Below are 17,312 nucleotides of genomic sequence, written 5' to 3' on the forward strand. Positions count from 1 at the left end.
TGCCATTTGCCATTTACTGTCTGTACTGGGATATAAGAGTATTGTGTAAGCCACCGTTGTTTTGACCTATCACATCAGCAGTAAGCATCTACAGTCTAACAGGCCTCAGATTCAACGGTGGTGCAACCGTTGGATCAGGACATGAATATGTTCTGAAACATTGTATTACCTGAACCACTGCGGCAATACTAAATATCTACAGCCCAAGGTGCTTCTGATCCAACGCTATCACAGCTGATGGACAGGGACACACTGTTGCCAGAGTCACAGCATATTAGTGTAGGAGATGTATTACCGGATTGAGCGCTGGGATACAGCGAGTGGAACCTACTATAAATGAGTGACTGTAAATTGCTACATGTAAATAAAATAGTTATATATCGTACAAACGACAGCATCATCATTCACCAGCTGTCAACCGGTTCCCATGTGTTGTAAACACTCTGATTGTGTTACACACATCAATGGTCACATTTGTAATTAACTTAGTGTTCAAAATATATCTATCAATTATGTGCTGATAGGGATCAGGGTGGAGGTATTTGTTATATGTGTAATGTTTTGCATAAAATTACAAATGATAAATAGTGTCAAAATGGTGGGGAGGTGATGATAAGAAAGTGCTGATGCTGGTGTTAGCGAAATTTGACAAGAACAGTTGCCTGAGAACCGACTGTCATGACCTTGAGGATGAGAAAGTGCTGTTACCGACATCAGTGGCAGCATCCTTTGTTCCAGGACTGTCCTAGCCTACCTGCTGTGTAATAGTTTCATGGTGAATGGCGACATAGTTTTGAGATTTCACGACAAATGGCTTGGGGTACCCTTGCTCCTAATCAGTGTCCAATATACGTTCTGTCTTTCTTGAAACTGATACTGAACTGATACGTCTGTCGGTGTGCAGGTACGGGATACAAGTTCAGTTCGCGAAGATCAGTTTTTTCTAGGGGGAGGAGGGGGATTTGTCCCACCCCTACCCCTGCGCCCCCTCCCTCTGGGTTAGACCATGTTAATTACTTGAACTCTACTCTGATCATCATCATGTACCTTCTGCAGTAATTTGCACGCTATCAGCTTACTCAGCTCTAACATTTTGCTTATATGCCCCACCACCTTTTCTATGTGTGCTCTCACTCCTTTCTCCTTCTCATGAACAAGGTAACAGCAAGCCGCCGCGGCAGCACTTGAAACTCCTTTCCGCTATCACCTGCCGCGCTTGCATTGTGAGCTAAAAACACACACTGCTCTCAACTGCAAGGTCGCTGCACCTATTCACGCAACCAAATTATTTCGAGGCACATAGACTCCACTTGACTAAGTTAAATAAACTGCCTGACAAAAAAGTGAAACACCAAGGACACACTGTTTGATGTTAATGTAAGTTCGTACCAGTACACACTGTCGATGGGTATCGAAACGATGAGAGCTGCAATTCTCTGTGACATATACTTACAATGACTACCAAAGCGCATTTGTGTCTTTCGTGTTTAGTGTTGTCAACAGACCTGGTAGAGTATATACATGGCGCGAACAGCATCAGATGTCGAGTGATCGCTGTGATGAATACAGAGATACCACATACTCGTATGAGACAGCGTTATAAGTACCTGACAGAGTTTGAAAGGGACCTCATTGTGGGTCTCCATTTGGCCACTTAGCCAAATCGTTAAATATCCAGATTTCTGAGGCGTTCAGGTGTGACGTGGCCCGATGTTGGACTGCGAGGAAACCCGAGGGCAACCATACTCATCGTCAGTGTTCCGCTGGACCATGTCTGACCTCCACAAGTGAAGATTGACGTATTATCAACCAAGCGCATCGTAATCTTTTCATATCTGCGTCTGCCCTCCGAGAACAAGCAATGGACTCCCTCCGACATTTTATGTCATCCCAATGGTCGGAGGTCAACAGCAACTGGAGTAGGAAATTGTAGTCCAGTGCGTAGGCTGCCACAACACAAACGCCCGCGTTTCTAGTGGTGCGTGATCGGGAAGCATGGTCTGCTGTGATTGGCGTCGCATTGTGTTCAGCGATGAATCGCGGTGCTGCGTTGCCCTGAATAACCGTCATCAGCGAGTGTACTGGCAGCCTGCAAAAATCCAATGTTTTAGAGAGACATAGTGATGTTGTTCTCACGTCATGGTGCAGGAAGCCCTCAGGTATGACTTCAGATCACGGCTGGTATTGACTGACGAAGTTCTGACGCCATATCGGTACGTAACAGACATCCTGCACCCTCATGTGTTACCCCTCAAGCGACAGTGCCGTGGTGTCATTTTTCAACAAGAAAATGCTCGTCCATACAAGCACTTGTCTCTATAAACTGTTTCCATCCTGTGAAAGTACTTTCAGGCCTCAATATAACATATGTGTAATCTGCTCGGATGTCACCTCCGTCCAAGTGCCAGTATCCGGGATATGAAGGACCAGTTACAAAAGTTGTGGGCCAGCGTGCCTCAGGAGTGGAGACAACGGCTTTCTGATACCCTTCACAACCGAATCAGTGCGTACATCCATGCTTGAAGGGGTGCAAAGTCGTACTGAAAAGTGCACTCACACTGCCGAGTTCTTTGTAAATTTGACTCGAAATTGTATCACTAAAATAACATTACATGCCCTCTCAGCCCGTGAAGTTTCATTTCGTTCCCTCCTCCTCTTTTGGCGAGTCGCTTTTTTTGTCAGGCACTGTATCATATTGTTGTCAGTGATGACTAACGTCAAAGTTTACGAAGAAAGAGCGCAGGAAGTAAAGATGACGAGGAGTGTGATGGATGCTGTATCTCCGTCAAGTGGCAGGCCTCGCAGAAGAAGAGAAGATAGTGCGCACGCGCACGGCACCAAACACTGCCCTATTTACGATTATCCTTAACGGCGAATCAATAGTCACGCGCCACGCTGCGTTACGTCACTACACCGCACGCACATATGTATACACGCGCACGGTCCATGTGCCTATTAGTACAGGCACCCTACACGAAACGTGTACGCTAGTTACATCATTAGTACCTGGTTTCTATGCAACTCCTAAATCACTGGTTCCTAACCTGTCTGACATTATTACCACTGAACGACATGAGGTATCAGCAATTACCGCCAACAAAATTTAACACACTTTCGATTGAGAAACAATACTACTTTTAAAATTACAAAATAACATTTTTCTCAGTCACGATTTGTAGTTGACATTGCAGTTCTGTCAGATATGGCAGCAACCTTTGAAGATAAGTCGAATAGAGTGGGGAGATTCTTGAAAAGAGGTTGCAAGATGAATATCAGCAAAAGTAAAACAAAGGTATTAGAGTAAAGTCAAATTAAATCATGTGATGCCGAGGAAATTGGGTTAGGAGATAAAATATTGAAAGTAGTAGACAAGTTTTGCTATAGGAGCGGCAAACTAACTGACGATGACCGTAAGTAAAATGCAGAATGACAATAGCTAGAAATATGTTTTTAAAAAAGAAAACATCGAATATAAATTTTAAGTGTCAGTAAGTCTGTTCTGAAAGTATATGTCGGAAGTGAACACCTGTGTGGAAGTGAAGCGTGAATGATAAACAGTTCAGACGAGAAGGGAAGCTTTTGAAATGTGTGTGTGAATTCGTAAGGGACAAAACTGCTGAGCTGATCAGTCCCTAGACTTACACACTACTTAATCTAACTTATGGTAAGAACATCACATATACCCATGCCCGGGGGAGGACTCGAACCTCTGGCGGGAGGGGCAGCGCAGTCCGAAGCTTTTGAAATGTGGTGTTGGAGAAGAATGCTGAATATTAGATGGCTAAATGGGATATCTAATGAGGTACGTGAATCGAAATAAGGAGAAAAGAAGTTCATGATAAAACTTAATCGAAATAAGGGACCGATTAAAAGGACACATCCTGAGGAAGCAAGGGATAGTTATCTGGTGATGGGAGCAAGTGTGGGTGGTAAAAACTGAAGAAGGAGAATCAAGCAGATTTAAATGCATGTAGCTTGCATTAGTTACGCAGACAGGATAGACGAGCACGGACAGCTGCACCAAACCAGCCTTCGGGCTGATAAGTACAACAGCAATTTTAAAAGGCTCCTCACCCCTACCTGCTCTCCATTTTGATCTTCAACTCACACATTTTTCCTTCTTCCTTCTTTTTTTCTTTTTCTTGTGCCTTTGTCCTGCATCTGTGCAGGATCGGCGTGGTTATTAACGGATTTAGCACGATAATTTAAGGGGACACTCTTCTTGTCCCCCCCTTGTATCCCCCCATGAACGGAATATGTGCACTCCAACTGTCTGCGTGTATTGTTTCCCATGTGAGAGTGTGCGAAACTTTACTAAATGTTTGCGAATCGTTTAACTGTGGCAGGACTTGGGTACCAGCACAGTATTCACCAGTCGGATGTGGGAACGCCTAAACAACACATCCATGCTGGCCAGCGCACCGATCCTCGTTAATCCGTGTGGAGGATTTGATGCGGGGCCGGCGCATCTCTCCGTCCCCGAAGCGGCGCTTTAACACGCACAGCTATCCGGGCAGGTCTTTCCTGTCACTTATTCAGGGTTGTCAGAAACAGTCTGCAAAGCTTGTAAGGGTGTTGCAGGGCACGTCGTGTTGAGGAATAGCTATTAAAAATAATCGATACGTTGCGCAGATTCCGAGATAATTAGCACTGATGTTAGTCAATCAGGCCTTCGCGCGTACGAATTCAGTTGACTAACTTCAATGTTAAGTAACTCGAAAATGGCGCAACGTATCGAATTTTTTTCTTAACAACTATTTCTCACCGCAGTCTACCCTACGACACCCTTTCAAGCTTTTCAGACTGTTCCTGAGCATCCTGCATATGAAATAAATACTTATTAACATAATTAAAATGACACGATGTATATATGACAGACCACTCGTAAAGAGAACATTTTTTAAGGGGCGACGCAAACGTTCCCATTCGAAGCCCGTCCAATCCGTGTGTCAATCTGGCAAAATGGCCGTGAGCACTGAGGCAATCATCCCACCGACGCACCAGGTTAAAATACGCGTTTGGTAAAACATCGTGTGCTGCTGCGCGAAGAAGTCCGCAACTGCTTGCTCTGCATCCTCGTCCGACAAGAATCGTCGAACCTTCAAGGCTTTTTAAGGGACCAAAGGCGTGATAATCACACGGTGAGAGATCAGAACTATAGCCCGGGTGCTCGAGTGTAATCCATGTGAGTTGGCGTAACTTCTATGTTACATTTGCGATATATAGGAATGTGCGCTATCGTGAAGCAGCGGTATACCTTGTCGTAGTATTCATTCTCCGACGGATGTATACCGCTGTTTGTCCTTCGGCATCCAAGAAAAAAGAAAAGAATAACAGCACGTTGTTCCTCTTTGGCCGCATTTGGTAATAACGTCACCGCAGTTCACGTTTCCGCATTTACCGCACGGACGTAGGAAAGACACGAATGCCACACTTATCCCTGACCTACATGTGGTTTCTTAAATACCCGTATCGGAGTCACGTTAAGTTGCATATATGTGGCAATAACGCCCTCAGACGGAATCTATTTGAACACCCCTTACAGATCAAGTGAAAAACAAAATTACACACCGAGCGAGGTGGCGCAGTGGTAAGCACACTGGACTCGCATTCGGGAGGACGACGATTCAAACCTGCGTCCTGCTTTCCTGATTTAGGTTTTCCATGATTTCCCTAAATCTCTTCGTGCAAATGCCGGGATGGATCCTTTGAAAGAGTACGGCCACTTCCTTCCCCATTTTTCTCAAATACGATGGGAGCGATGATCTCGCTGTATGGTCCGCTCTCCCAAATCAACCAACCAACCAAAACTACAGATTAAATTGGCAGCAATAGTCACACAAAAACACAATCACAAGTTTGGCAAAGTATGCAAACAGTAGTGGTGCTATATAGTGTCGTATTTTACGCTAAGAAATGCTTAGCGTTGCAAACCAACGTGATCTTAGGCAAAAATAGCAGCTGTGCTAAACGAAAGAATACTTCAAAGATATGCAGGTTGACGACGTTTCCTGATGTTAGGGAAAATCGGGGATAAAATACTGTAAGTAAAATTACACCTCAATATCTTTTGGAAATAACTGTTTTTAGATCCATAAGGCAAACCAAACTGTAAAAATGTTTCATTACAGACCACTGGCTATGTTTTATGTCAATAAGAGGTCCGCATATGGCGTTATAAACACGTATTTTCTAATAGTTGCACGGACAAAGTTGCAAAAAAGGATACTGTCGCCACACAAACTTCGAATTTCAGAAATTTTATATGAATGCGTGACGTCTATTCTCTCGAACATCCGCAGCTGTAACACATATTATTTAAATTGAAGGCGGAGGGGGTTCAAAGGAAAGGAAAGGAACTATTGATGTTAGCTGCATCGGGACCTTACGCGTATTAAGCGGCGACGAGTGAAAATGTGTGTCGGACCGGATTCGAACCCAGGATCTCCTACTTAATAGTCGGTTGCGTTAATCACTGCGCCACCCGGACACAGTGTTTATCGCAAAGGGTGGCGCAGTTAAAGCAGCTGCCGAGTAAGCAGGAGATCCCGGGATCGAATCCTAGTCCGGCACACATTTGCACTCGAAGCCGCTGATTCCGCATTAAGTCCCGATGGAGCTGACATCAGTAATTCCGTTCCTCCCCTTTCCTTTCCTTTGTCCCCTCCCCCTTCAGTCTACAAAATAAGAAATGTTAGTGTAACGGAATAATCGTTATTTTCCAAAATAGTTTTGTATCGAGACTGTCTGTAACCAAGCTCCTCATTTTACAGCTCAAAACATTTCATTTAGTCCTCCAGATGCTAATAGCCTCCAGGTTCACCTTCCGGTGGATAATGCTCATGAAATGGACTTCATTAGACACCACCAGCGTTGATGAGCCATCCTGATCGATGATCGCTAAACCGCAGTCTGTAACTCACGGAGAGTGGTCGGAGCTGGGACTGATGAATGCACATTGTGGCGGATAGCGCACCAGACGTGTTCTGTGTGACGGCTCTGGGCACTATGGGACTTAACATCTAAGGTCATCAGTCCCCTAGAACTTAGAACTACTGGAACCTAACTAACCTAAAGACATCACACACATCCATGCCCGAGGCAGGATTCGAACCTGCGACCGTAGCGGTCGCGCGGTTCCAGACTGAAGAGCCTAGAACCGCTCGGCCACACCGGCCGGCCTGTGTGACGGAAATCAGGTTAAGCAATGAGAAGGGTGGCCCAGTGGTTAAGGTAATGGACTCGCAGTTGACAAGAATTGTATGTAAATCACTGCCGAGCCATCAAGATTAAGGTTTTGGTGGTTCCTTAAAGCGATTGAGAATAAAGCCGGGATGGCTCCTTCGCAAATTGCACCATCGATTTACTTCAAAATCCGAGCATGTGCTCCACCGCGACAGGACGTTGAACCATGGTCTTCTGTCCTGTCAAGTGACCAGGGACCCCACGGAAGCGCCGTCGAGAGTAAAACCTCTTGTGGCTGGATACCGCTGTGTACTATCAAACGTTCAAACGTGTGTGAAATCTTATGGGACTTAACTGCTAAGGTCATCAGTCCCTAAGCTTACACACTACTTAACCTAAATTATCCTAAGGACAAACACACACACCCATGTCCGAGGGAGGACTCGAACCTCCCCCGGGACCAGCCGCACAGTCCATGACTGCAGCGCCTCAGACCGCACTGCTAATCCCGCGCGGATGTGTACTATCAGGATTTAGTATAACAGCAGTGGTTCTCAAATAATGTCATTATTTGACAAAACAGCATCTCTTAGGTATTTCTGATGTATTGCTAAGATATACAGATGGTCCGCAGAGTGCAGTATGCAAACAAACATATGCACATGGTCAGATTAAGGAAATATCGAAGCAAGCAGCATATTTATCATGCAACTACGTTAGACATGTCTATCGTTACAAGTAAACTGAAACTATGTGTTCCGGCGTAAAGTCAAGCGCCGGCACGCCAGTCGGGAACGTTAGAGCAGAGAGGGCTGTGAAGAAGACGTCACCCAATTGCACGCTGACCCTCTCTAGGACGACAACGCGACAGCAGCGACCTAGAGGCAAAGAGAGCATAAGCACCGCTCCCGACAGGTGGCGCCCACTTCTACAGCAGCATCAAGATTAAGACCTTCAAGACGAGCGACTTAGGAATTGTATATACTGAAGAGATTTCTTACTTGCATGTCGCCCTTTGCTTGCAGCACTCCTCTGATATTGTAAAAGTTAAGTATTGTCATTGATTCATTTCGTAATATGATTTGCTTGAATTGTTGTCTAGCGATCCGAGAAGCAGGTTTCCTAGGCACCTCATATTTGACGAGGAGGCAGGATACGCCACTATGCATGTTTTATTCATTTGAAAATAGGAAGTATGACAATGTAAAAATCTTCGTAATGAAACTTCCTGGCAGATTAAAACTGTGTGCCGGACCGAGACTCGAACTGGGGACCTTTGCCTTTCGCGGGAAAGTGCTCTACCGACTGAGCTACCCAAGCACGATTCACGCCCCCTCCTCACAGCTTTACTTCTGCCGGTACCTCGTCTCCTACCTTCCAAACTTTACAGAAGCTCTCCTGCGAAACTTGCAGAACTAGCACTCCTGAAAGAAAGGATATTGCGGAGACATGGCTTAGCCACAGCCTGGGGGATGTTTCTAGAATGAAATTTTCACTCTACAGCGGAGTGTGCGCTGATATGAAACTTCCTGGCAGGCAAAGGTCCCGAGTTCGAGTCTCGATCCGGCACACAGTTTTAATCTGCCAGGAAGTTTCATATCAGCGCACACTCCGCTGTAGAGTGAAAATTTCATTCTAGAATCTTCGTAATCTTTCGCACTAGCAAAGCTAATGTGTTGAGACAAAACATTTCAGTTACGTATGTCCCATGGCGTATGAAAGTCATAGCTGTAACATTCCGCTGATGTACAGTCAGTTCCTACCTCGAACGAAACGTTTAGTTTCAGTTAACCAGTTCCATTAATATAGAGGGCGGCCAAAATTAAACTGTCCCGGATATTAACACTGGCACTAATCTGATGTCTAGTCAAACACATGTTCTGTTGTGGACAGATCTGGGGACTTACTGGGCGCGGGAGTACTTCAATATCACGTAGACTGTTCGTAGAGACACGTGCTATGTGTGAACGAGCATAGTCCTGTTGCACCACGATATTGTCGCATGAGAGGTAACGCGTGAGGGTGCAGGCTATCAGTGACGTACTGTTGTGCTGCCAGAGTTTCCTCAGTCGCCACCAGTCGTGACGTGAAGTCACACCCGATACGTGGCCTCACCAAGACGCTAGGATTATCATAGTTGTGCCTCCCATAAAAATTGAAAGAAGCGTACCTCTCCCCCGTTGCCGCCATACTCGTCGATGATGCTCATCCGAGGTTGTGCAGAACTGCATTCATCGCAGTCCGTGCTCTCCAGTCATGGCACCCCTCCACATATACCCGACTGTGTTGTGATGTTAACGGCAGCCTAAGCTTGGGACGGTAATTCCCTATCCAGCTTTTCCTAGTTTCCAACTAATGGTGTGGGACGACACAGAATTTTTCAGAGAGGCCAGTACTCGTCCTCGTATAGAAGGCGAGGATGGGAAAGTGCTAAGAAGTGCTTAGTCCACAGTACGACAATCCTCTTTTGTGGTGGTCAGGCGTGGTCGATCAAAACCTAGTCAACGAGTATGCCTACCCTCACGTTCCCAAGCAGTCCATCATCGGGTAACTTTCTCACCCGAAAACCCCACAAATATGGACATTTCACGATTCGGTGAGCCAGGCGAATGGCTACCCACAATGAGGCCCCTTTTAAACTCTGTCAGATGTTGATAACGCTGTCTCAGACGAGCACGTGACATCTTCGTGCCCTCCATAATGATCACTCAATATCTGCCGCTGTTTAGGCCCCTTATGTACCCTACCAAGCCTAGTAACAACACCAAGAACAATAACGCACTCTGATAGCCGTTTTACCTGACACAGAGAATTGAAACTTATCATTGACATACTCAACGATAATGCGTACGGGTATGAAGCTATGTACATTGGCATCCGACCATGAATTTCAGCCACCTTAAGGTAGGCGGCGTAACTTACATCTCCCGCACCCGAGGGAGATGATGTAAGTTGGGTTGTCTACCTTAACGTGCATGAAGTATTTTTCAGGTCACTTTTATTTTGCCAACCCTCCATTTAATGACAGTAATCATCAGTTGCGGATCGTGTTTCGATGCTGGGGAAGGCTCGCAACATCATTTATCGATCGGAACTAACCCAGATCTCGGGCTATGCTACAGATCAGTCTGTCATCACAACCAAGATATGTGGGGGAGGGGGGGGGGGCGGCGGGGGGGGGGGGGAAATCACCTTCTAGCCAAACGTTTACATAATGTATCTTCTTTCCGTTTCGTAATCAGCTATTACATAGCATCAAAAGCTAACTCCAAGATAAACTCACTATAAGTAGCTTATTTATCTTCCGACGTCATATTTCCCAACAGTTAACCACAACAAATCGTACTAAAAGACGCGTTTTGGAGAAATCTTTAATGCTCTGTATGTTAGCTTCACTGCATGCTTAATTTTTTGTTGTTTTCATTTCTAAACTTCAGACGTTTAATGCATTGTACGCTCAAACCGAGGCGTTTATGAGTGAAGTTTCCATGACGTCACGAATTGTGATTGGCTGACATGAGCAACCCGAACAACTGCCATGTAAATTAAATAGCATATTTGTCGTATTTACACTGGTGTATTAGGAAAATGTGTATTTTAAGATCTCTCCAAAACGCATTTTTAGAAGGTTTCTTGTGCTATAGTGTAGGAAAATGTAATAGTTTAGCACCAAAAATCCTACTAAGACGACGCGTTTTGTAAAATATGACGTCTGTGGCTAAACATGTCGCTTCCCTTTTTATGCATTTAATTTCTTAAGCTAAACTGGTAGTTATAGCAAAGGAACTGCTTCTAATTAACGCACTTTTGCTTACCTTAAATTATTTGTTTATAACTGAAATCGGTTCTTCTCCGCCTCCGCCCTGCAAAATGGTCTATGACCAATTTCATTGAAATTTGGCTCATTCAATAGCCTTTTTCAAGTAAACACATCGCAAATGCACAGAGTCCTCATTCATTGTATTACACATGTTTTCACTCGCTTTAATGTAGAGAAACAGCATTCTGCCTCTCCTGTCGTCATTGATAAAGTTAATATTATCTGCAGAAGTTTGACGCTGTCAGGAAAAGTTTCTGCCAAATTGTTTTCATAAAGAAACTTCAACAAGGTGAATGCACCTGACGCTTTCATAAAAACCTTTTAGTTGTGTAACATTCAGTTCACGACGTAAGTCTGGAGACTGTAATTTAAACAAATTAACAGCTACTTTCTGTTATTTTTCTGGGAAAACAGGTTAATGTTTTGAAAACAACGACGGTTCAAACAGTTGTGTATCTCACAAGTGATTATTAAAACTGTATCGGTCACTGATCTGAGTCATGATGTGGTTGCAGACGTTTCGTGCATACAACATTCTTGATTCAGTGAAACGTCCTCGTTTTGCAGTTGGTTCTTCCCGTTCCCTGTAATCGTCAGTGTCAAGTGAGGCCGTAACACGCGTGATAGAAGCTACAATGTGAGATACATATTCAACATTTTTAACTGCATCACTATTCCTTTGTTGTAGTTGATTGAACAGCATGTCACAATGAGGCACGACTTTATTAAAAGAGATGTGACCATAAGAGAAAATATTCGTCTTGCAGTAAACCCTTCACTCCCATAGCCTTGTTTATTGCCCTGTAATCATTAATATCATCATCAATAATTTTCCCCGTGCACTCAACAATTTCCGTTTGGTATTTTTATATAGTGGTTGCGCTCCGTGATCTGAGATTCCGTCTGACAGACTGGGGACAGGTATCAATACAATTCTTCACTGTCTCGTCAAGAACAACTGTGCATTCAAATGACTGGGGGAAGAGTTTGAAATTCCTTCCTTGTTGGTGTAGGAGGTCCACCCTTGCTTAGTGCCTGTCACACAATGTTCGACAATTAACTTCAACTGATGTGGATAACAGTAAATGAAGTGAGCATTTTCATACACCTCTTTAATGCTCATTTTAACTCCACTCATAACAGGAGCACTGTCGTAACACTGAGCTATCAGTTTTTCAGGTGTTTCATTCACGTTCATTTTCTCTATTTCGCTGAGAACAACAGTTGTTACTGCAATGAAATGAACACCCTTAGCTGCTTACAGGCGTTGACATACGTCAACGGGGACAGATGAAAATGTGTGCCCCGACCGGGACTCAAACCCGGGATCTCCTGCTTACGTGGCAGACGCTCTATCCATCTGAGCCACCGAGGACACAGAGGATAGCGCGACTGTAGGGATTTATCTCTGGCACGCATCCCGCGAAACCCACATTCTCAACGTATTGTCTCGCACTACATTCGTAGTGCCCCCTCCCATTATACTCATTACTCGCGGCGCGTTGCCGATTCCCGTAAGAGTTCGGGCACTGTTTGTGCATTCGCACAGAAGAAGAAGATGGTCAAGTGGCCGGTGAGCCTTAGCTATATATATACTAAGATGGTATATGTACTTTCGGACATGTCCGAAAGAACAGATACCATCTTAGTATAATGGGCGGGGGCACAACGAATGTAGTGCGGGACAATACGTTGAGGATGTGGGTTTCGCGGGAGGCGTGCCAGGGATAAATCCCTGCAGTCGCGCTCTCCTTTGTGTCCTCGGTGGCTCAGATGGATAGAGCGTCTGCCATGTAAGCAGGAGATCCCGGGTTCGAGTCCCAGTAGGGGCGCAGATTTTCATCTGTCCCCGTTGACGTATGTCAACACCTGTAAGCATCTAAGGGTGTTCATTTAATTGTAATTTCTTTCTAACGAGCTGCATGGTCACCGATGGTATCTGTTCTTTCGGTCATGTCCGAAAGAATAATTCGCTAGGACTTGTTGGGGAAAATAAATGAAAGAATTATTTCCTCTGTACGTACAAAAAGTCACACTGGAGACGATGTAACAACAGTTTATATATATACTAAGATGGTATCTTAGTATATATATAAAATGTTGTTACATCGTCTCTAGTGTGACTTTTTGTTCGTACAGAGGAAATAATTCTTTCATTTATTTTCCCCAATAAGTCCTAGTGAATTATTACGATCAGTTGCGACAAATTTGCAGTCAGTGGTTTCCTAAACTTCGATTGCGTGGAAATTTTTCTTCGACATTTCAGTTCTGGTAAGATTAAGGCATACCTCATAAATTGATTCCAGCAGTTAAGTTTGAATTGCTTAGGACAGGCCTAAAGCGGTTTTCTAATTTTTCAGACGCCATCCAGGTCTGACATCAGATCAACTAGATCTTGAAAAATTCCTGGAGTCGTGGAATTTTTTGTTTTTTCGTGTCCCTTAAGGCAAGCACGAATTTCCTGCAAAATTTAATGCTGTTATCAGTTTACTCAACAGATACCGGTTTTTTTTACATATTCATTATATGCACTTATATTAAGTCGGTAAGAACTATATAATTGCTACATAATGTCTAGTTTCCCTAGCACTGACAATTAGATAAAACTATGTAAATGTGTTGCACTGTAATTGTGTTTTTTCACCTTTGCGTAAAATTTTTAAGTGTGTGACACGACTCTCAGTCTGGCGTTATCATTACTATTTGTCACAATAGAGGGGAAACAGCAAAATGCATTTTTCTCAATTCACAACCACTCAGCTGGATTGTACATTGCTGTGCTAAAATTTCGTGTATACCCTTGTCTGGATTTACACTGTTCTTGTTCTTGAGTGATGTTTAGATCGGGTCTGGGCGCACCAAGTTCCTTCACTTTCATCCTAACAGCATGTTCCAAAACTCTACCTGATAAATTGATCACTGAGTTCATACTGTGTTTTTTTTTTCGAAATAGTGGTATGCTGCAGTTACTCGCAAGAAAGAAATACTCACTAAACTCATGCATAATATATCCACAAAAAAGAGCTTGCTAATAACACACGTTACCCGCAAACGCCGTCAGCAAGCAGGGAAACTAGAGTAACGGAACATACTTCACGAACGTGACATATTACGCGCACTTTGTCCTCTAATCATTCGTGGAACTCTCTTTGCTCTCTTTGCGTGTGTGTGTGTGTGTGTGTGTGTGTGTGTGTGTGTGTGTGTATGTGAGGTGAGTCAAAGTACTACCTTGCATTAAGGCTGGACTTCTGGGATGTCTGGGTACAGGGATTTATTCAAGCTTTATTCAGACGTAAGCAGGGGAGGGACTCGTAGCCCGTGGCCCTACGGAAGGTGTTGACTTTTGTTGGATCGAATTACTGGAGGGCATCAGTGATTGCACGAAGGACCCGCACTCGGTGCCACTGTTGTGGAGCGATAGAGCCAGTATATTTTAGGTGCCGGGTAGTGGGCCTGACTTCATCGATCCTATGAAAAAGTTTCTGCGTTGCATGTGTGATGCGATCGGAGATGCGTGGGATGTTCAGTTCGGCGTGAAAGTCGGAAATCCGGGCCCATCTTGGAGCTCCTAAGATAAGGCGGAGTCATCTGTTTCGAATGGCTTGTAGTGGCCGAAGATTGGATGGGTGGGAGACCTTCCTGTAGGCGTCTAACGCTGGAGCATTGCCCATCGATGTGAACCACTATCTGCCGGTGTTGGAGAAAGCTGCCAATTATACATAGACAATAGTCAGGCAAGATTTGCAGGTCTTGCAGTTTGATAAAAGCATACCAGTCCACTCACTGTCATCAGCCTTTCCTATGTGTGAATATATGGCAGCTGTATAATTAGACATTCATATTATAGGCGATGAACTCTGTGACTCGCTGTAGTTGAAATTCAGCTGAAAGCGAAGGCTGGAACGCAAACTGATCTGGCGTAATGATGTCCTGATCGTGGATAAATGGTTTCATGTGCCGCAAATTGAGGCGTTCCAGGAACTTCGACAAGGCGGAAAGTAGGCTGATAGGAGGGTAGTTTGTAGGTAGACTAAGGTCTTTGTCAGGTTTTGGGATCGTGGTGATTCGCGCGACCTCCCATGCAACCTGAAAATAGCCCAGCCTCATACAACTATTATAAACGCTTGCGAGCAACAGAAAGGGCTTGGGTGGAAGATTTTTTAGGTAGTCGTTCGTAACGCCTTCTGGTCCGGAGGCAGAGTGAGTTCCCAGGCGGCGGATTAAAATCTTCGCCTCAGCTTGTGTAGTAACCAGTGGTTCAAGGTGAGGAGGAGACACTCTTATACCCTGAGCTCTGCGACGTATTCTCTCAGTGTTGTCATCATCGACCAAGTCACCAATGGCGTTTTGAGACTTATACGCCTGGACGAAAATTTCGATCTTGCATAGTGGGTCACATATCCGTCCTTGTGGGCCCTGGAGCGGCCGTTTCGGCGGCCGTAGTTGGCGAAGGTGTCTGACCAGATTCCAGTGGTCACGTGACTGGAGGGCAAAGAAGTTCTCTGGAGAGCCTCTTCATCTTCCTGTGGTCATCCGGATTCGTATATCGTTGCCAGCGCCGTCGCACCCTGTTCGTAAGGCATTTCAATTCTTGCAGCAGTGGAAAGAACGTGTTTTGGTGGGAGACCTAGTGCAGCATGCTAACAGAAGCCCACTGGAAGGAACGCTTGATTTTCCCTGTCAAACTGCAGATGGCTAGATCAATATGATCAGTAGATGACACGTCGTCTCTGAGACGGACGTTATTTTTAAGCCATCGCGTAAATTGATACGAATTTTTAGTGGTACACGATGGTCTTGGCAAACAGTCCAGGGCCTCAGACAGTACATCAAGCACAGGATGGTGGTCAGATGTAAGGTCGTTGACGGTATGTAACTGAAGATGTAGGTGTGGGTTCTGGAACATTACGATGTCCAGGACATCTGAGCTGTCAGCTGGATTTGCTGGAACGAGGGTCAAGTCTTCTGGTCCAAAGGTTATAGCTTCCAGACGCTCCTCTATGTTGTAAAGGTTTATCCCACATGGACTGGTACGACGAGGATGCCAGGCGAAATGTTTAGCGTTCAATTCTCCACCTAACAGCACCTTGGAAATCGGTCGAAAATGAATTGTAAATCGTTCTGCTCGAAGGGCCTCTGAGGACTCAGATAAGCAGTGAGAAAGGTAATAATCCCACAGGACGTGGAATCCGTAACTGTAGTGGCCTCTGGAGTCTCCAATGGGGAGAGGGGGGAGAACAGTGTGGGCGTGGGTGATCGAGTTTTTGATAAAAATGGCTGGGCCACCCCCACGGCCTTTTGCCCAGTCCGTCCTGTAGCCTGCCATGTTGTTTACTTTAAATGTCTGGGTTAGACAGATATGTGTTTCAGTGACTAGAAGAAAGTCGATCCGATGTCGGTGTATAAATTCTTCCAGTTCCAGTTTTCGACGAAAAATTCCATTAGCATTAAAAACGTAGAGTGAGAAGTCTCTGGTCAAGACGACTTCAGGGGTGTGATTGGGTGCAAACAGAGACATGGCACTCTCAAAGAGGACCAAAAGTCTCATGCGGGTGTTTGTGCGTCCTTGAAGATTTGTAGAATATCCTTGATGGTAGTGAAGATGTCCCATTGTTGCAAGGAAGCAGGGAAGTCTTTGATACTCTTGAAAAGTCCTGAGAGGTCGGAGCCATCCATGGGTGTTTGTACACTCGCCTCAGTTGCAGCTGGTTGGTGGCTCTGCGGGATTCGAGTGGCGGTAGATGATGTCCAAGCTGGAGGCTGTCGTTGTGGCAATGAAGGGAATGCCTTGGTTTCAAAACCTATGGGTGTTGTTGGAGTTTTGGTGGCTTGCTGTTCCTTTGCCTGGATAGCATGCCCCTGGGCCATATATGTGCGAAGGGATTGCTGGAACGTAGGACAGCCTCTGTAAGTAGCCAGATGATCGACATCACAGTTTGTGCACTGCGTGCATGACTTGGTACAAGACAGTGATTGGTGGTTGTCACCACACTGAACGCTTCTGGGTGGTAGCTCACAATAATTAGCCCTATGAAAGAAAGTGAGGCAACGCTGGCACTGTGGAGGGCCATCCCGAGCTCAGTATGTTTCCACCTTGATTCGCGAACCCATTATATGGTGAAGGTCGTAGGTAGGGTCACTTGTTGGTCCTATAGGCAGAAAGATACAATAAAAGGGCTTAGCCACCAACTGATTAATATTCTCATTTCTAGAGTTGAATTGGTGGACATAGGCTTGGGGAAAGCCTCAGGCATGCAGTTCTTTTTCCACTTCTTTCGCTGGAATCTCTGCCAGCAGATATTTGGTC

The 17,312-nt window shown here is 45.0% G+C and overlaps 1 non-coding gene across 1 annotated transcript; it reads right to left on the reverse strand.

Moving 5' to 3' along the window:
- Positions 1 to 12,306: 12,306 nt before the first annotated feature.
- On the reverse strand, positions 12,307 to 12,380 carry Trnat-cgu. Its single transcript has one exon. It is a non-coding gene; the product is annotated as a tRNA-Thr (tRNA).
- Positions 12,381 to 17,312: the final 4,932 nt, after the last annotated feature.

The sequence above is a fragment of the Schistocerca piceifrons genome, chromosome X, assembly GCF_021461385.2.
Source record: "Schistocerca piceifrons isolate TAMUIC-IGC-003096 chromosome X, iqSchPice1.1, whole genome shotgun sequence".
NCBI classification, from domain to species: Eukaryota; Metazoa; Arthropoda; class Insecta; order Orthoptera; family Acrididae; genus Schistocerca; species Schistocerca piceifrons.